Raw genomic sequence first — 4972 nt, forward strand, 5'->3', positions numbered from 1 at the left:
AACGAAAGGACACCAGGCGGGCTTCCTAGTGACACGGAAAAAAATCCAAAGGGCGTGCATATTAACATAGTGACAACAAGGAGTGGGAAGATAGTCACACCCCTCACTCCAATCCCAAGTACAGATCAAAAAGAGGCAAAAGAAAAAGATCAAGAAAATCTGAATTCACCAACAGTAGACAAAACTCGTTGAGTTCCTGAAAGAAACTCGATGAGTTCCGCACCTGATGAGCAAAATAATTCAAAAGCTGAGCCATTTAAGCCACCATTACCATTCCCGGGTCGAGCTCGACAAGAGAAGCAGAATGAAGACTACCAGAAGTTCCTGGAGCACATAAAGGCCTTACAAATCAACATTCTGTTCATCGAAGCAGTCACGCAAATGCCAAAGTATGCAAAGTTCCTAAAATAACTTCTCACAAATAGAAAGAAGATGGAGGAAGCATCCAAGGTAGTCTTAAATGAGAACTATTCAGTCGCAATGTTAAACAAACTACCAAAGAAAAAAGGTGATCCGGGTAGCCTAACCATTCCTTGCCAATTCGGGAATTTAGCCACTAGCTATGCATTGGCCGATTCGGGGGCAAGTGTGAACCTCATGCCATAATCTTTCTTTAAAAAGCTAAATCTTCCGGAACCGAGACCAATCCGAATGGCGATCCACTTGGCAAACAAGACGGTGACATTCCCGAGAGGTATATGTGAAGATTTATTGGTAAAAGTCGATAAGTTTGTCTTTCTGGCAGATTTCATTGTGCTAGATATGGAGGATGACCATCAAGTGCCAATAATCCTTGGAAGACCATTTTTGAATACCGCGGGTGCCATAGTAGATTTCAAGGCTTACCCTTTTAGTGGGGGAAGACTCAGTTATTTTTGGAATGGATCAAGCCATGAAACATTCGAAGTGTAGTGATGATACTGCCTTTTCAATAGATGTCTTGGAAGAATTATTAGAAGAATGGAAAGAAGACGAAACAAGCGAACATATTTCGACTTTAGAAGATGATTTTGATGCTGAGAGAGATTTGAAACAATTAGAAAGACTTTTTGAAGAATCAGAATACGAAGAATTGATAAAGTCAACAGAACAAGAAACTCGACGAGTTAATCACAATAACTCGACGAGTTTCTACGAAAAATCGGGATTTGAGGAAACTTTTGTTCTAAACTCGTCGAGTTTAATTCCAGAACTCGACGTGTTTGGTGTTCAGAGCACACAATTGGAGCTGAAAACGTTACCAGAACACTTAGAATACGCATTTCTCGAAGAAGGTGAGCAGAAGCCTGTGATCATTGCATCGGACCTCACCCCAATTGAAAAAGATCAATTGGTTAAGGTTTTGAAGAAAAGAAAGATCGCCATTGCATGGAAAATCACCGACATAAAGGGGATAAGCCCTTCTTATTGTTCTCATAAAATAATTCTTGAAGAAGGAGCAACGCCAGTGGTGCAACATCAAAGGCGTTTGAACCCAAATATGCAAGAGGTAGTTAAGAAGGAGGTGGTAAAGCTATTGGATGCGGGGATCATTTATTCAATTTCTGATAGTCCATGGGTAAGTCTCGTTCAAGTAGTGCCGAAGAAAGGAGGAATGACAGTCGTGGCGAACGAAAAGAACGAGATTATTCCTACGCAAACGGTAACCGGTTGGCTAGTATGCATCCATTATCGAAAGCTAAACGATGCTACTTGAAAAGACCATTTCCCTTTACCCTTTATTGATCAAATGCTTGAAAGATTATCCGGTTATTTCTATTATTGTTTTTTAGATGGGTTTTCAGGTTATTTCCAAATACCAATCGATCCGAATGATCAAGAGAAAACCACCTTCACCTGCCCTAGTGGAACGTTTGCATACCGACGAATGCCTAGGAATAGTGAATATGAAACTAGGGTTAACTATAAAATATGTAAATCAATGTGTGAGCATGTGTGATGAACAACCATACATGAATTGATTGAATTAAACCAATTTGATTAATTATTATTATAAGTCTTACTTGATACGAACTGAACACTAGGAAACTTGTTAATTTAATCAATTGATCACTGTTTGAATTAACTTGTCTACTAAAGGATTGGTAATAATGAACATGAACCCAATCATATTAGGAATCGGTAACTATTGATGTATTAATTCATTGCACTTGCCACGAAATCGACCATAGGAATAAGTGAATCGAATCTAAACAGAAGTCTCTTTGATCATTGAATCTAGTTGTCCTTTCTTGCTCTTCTTAGTTGTTAATTGTCTTTGTTTGAGTTTTAAACTGCTTGTTTAAGTTTCTAGTCTTGCAAAACTAGAGAAAACCCCCTATTTTATTAATTGATTTTAATTAGGTAATACTAGTATTTAATTTGATTGTTACCGTTCCCTGTGTTCGAATGCCTTTTGGGTTGTGCAATGCGCCTGCCACTTTTCAACGATGCATGACGACAATATTTCACGATATGGTGGAGAAGTATATGGAAGTATTCATGGATGATTTTTCCGTGTTTGGTTCTTCTTTTGATAATTGTCTTACTAATCTTGACTTAATGCTTGCTAGGTGTGAAAAGACCAATTTAGTTTTAAATTGGGAAAAATGTCATTTCATGGTTAAAGAAGGCATTGTGTTAGGTCATAAAGTGTCCAAGGCGGGGATTGAGGTGGATTGAGCGAAAATTGACACCATTGCTAAACTACCACCACCAACCAACGTGAAGGGCGTTAGAAGTTTTTTGGGTCATGCAGGTTTTTACCGTCTTTTATAAAAGACTTTTCTAAAATAACTCGACCCTTAACTCAGCTACTTTTAAAAGATGCACCTTTTAATTTTTCAACAGAATGTTTAAATGCTTTTGAAATATTGAAAACAAAATTAACTAACGCCCCGATCATTATTGCCCCGAATTGGAATTTACCGTTTGAAATTTTGTGTGATGCAAGTAATTTTGCCTTACGTACTGTGCTTGGTCAAAGAGTCGATAAACATTTTCAACCAATTTATTATGCTAGCAAGACCTTGAATCCGACTCAAGAAAATTACACCACAACTGAAAAGGAATTATTGGCCGTGGTCTATGCTTTTGATAAATTCCGTCCTTATCTTATATTGTCCAAAACCACTGTTTTTACTGACCATTCTGCAATTAAATTTTTATTTGCTAAGCAGGACGCAAAACCAAGGTTGATCCGGTGGGTGTTATTATTTCAAGAATTTGACATTGAGATCAAGGACAAGAAAGGAATGGAAAATGTAGCGGCTGACCATCTCTCAAGATTAGAGAATCCAGAAAGGGATGCATCTGACCACAAGGGTATTGGGGATAGTTTTCCAGAAGAGTATTTGATGGTGATAATAGGAGAAGAACCATGGTATGCATATATTGCGAACTTTTTAGCTGGGGACTTTCTTCCAAAAGGGCTAACTCATCAGCAGAAAAAGAAACTCATGTCAGAAATTAAATATTATTTCTGGGATGAGCCATATCTTTTTAGGAGCTGTGCATATGGAATCATCAGAAAGTGTGTTTGGAAAGGAGATCCGTGACATTCTAGAGCATTGCCACAATGGGCCTGTAGGAGGACATCATGGAGTTCAATACACTGCTAAAAAGGTGTTTGATGCAGGATTCTATTGGCCCACAATCTTTAAGGATGCTGCTACCTATGTGAGAGAGTGTGATGCGTGCCAGCGATCGGGAAATATTTCTGCAAAGAATGAAATGCCTCAAAGAAGCATCCAAGTGTGTGAAGTTTTCGATGTGTGAGGTATAGATTTCATGGGGCCATTTCCATCATCAAAAGGGCACAAATACATACTAGTGGCAGTGGACTATGTATCAAAGTGGGCTGAAGCACGAGCGCTACCAACAAATGACGCAAGGGTGGTGGTGAAATTTTTGAAGAATTAATTCTCTAGGTTTGGAGTACCAAAGGCGTTGATAAGCGATAGAGGGACCCATTTTGCCAATGAACAACTAGCAAAGGTTTTGCAAAAACATGGTGTAGGCCATAGATTTTCAACACCTTATCATCCGCATACGAATGGCCAAACTAAAATAACGAATAGAGCCCTCAAAAGAATTTTGGAAAGGTCGGTAGGCAACCATAGGAAAGATTGGGCAGATAAGTTAGATGATGCATTGTGGGCACTTAGAACTGCATTCAAGGCACCTATTGGAACAGCACCTTATAGATTGGTTTATGGAAAAAGTTGTCATCTACCAGTGGAATTGGAGCACAAAGCCTATTGGGCTTTGAAAATGTGCAATTTTTCCCCCAATGAGTTGCGTACTAATCGACTCTTGCAAATGAATGCTTTGGAGGAATTAAGGAACGAGTCTTACACTAACTCGTTGATTTATAAGGATAAGACAAAGAAATGGCATGATGCGAAATTGAAAGAAAATAAGGAGTTTGAAGAAGGGCAAAAAGTACTTTTATATAACTCAAGACTCAAAATTTTTCCAGGAAAATTACGCACTCGTTGGGCCAGACCCTTCACAATTAAACATGTTTTTCCATATGGGGTAGTTGAATTGTGGAATAAAGATGGAATAAGTTTTAAGGTAAATGGGCATATGATCAAAAGATATGAGGAGGGCAGGCCAAAGGAAGTGGAAATTGAAGAAGGGCCTGATTTAGAGGCAACCGCTACAACGTAGGGCGGAAAGGAGTCCAGCTAAAGACTCCTAAAAAACGAAGCGCTTGCGGGAGGCAACCCGACAATTGAGTTTGTTCTCTTTTTCTTGTAGTATTTTATTTATTTTCTTTTTATGTTTTTCGTTGTCTTTTTAGTCTCCATCTTCAGATTTTGCTTAAATGATTGCTGGGAGGGTTATCAAAGCTGAGTGTGGGGTGTTTTGTGATTTTCATTAGAAATAATTTTTTTCATACAGAAAGAAAAACTCGTCGAGTTTATTACAAAAACTCGACGAGTCCATTTTTAAAAAATCGCGATTTTCAGTTTTTCCGGTAAAAAAA

The sequence above is a fragment of the Lactuca serriola genome, chromosome 8 (genome assembly GCF_051521515.1).
Source record: "Lactuca serriola cultivar US96UC23 chromosome 8, Lser_US96UC23_V15, whole genome shotgun sequence".
In the NCBI taxonomy this organism is placed as follows: domain Eukaryota; kingdom Viridiplantae; phylum Streptophyta; class Magnoliopsida; order Asterales; family Asteraceae; genus Lactuca; species Lactuca serriola.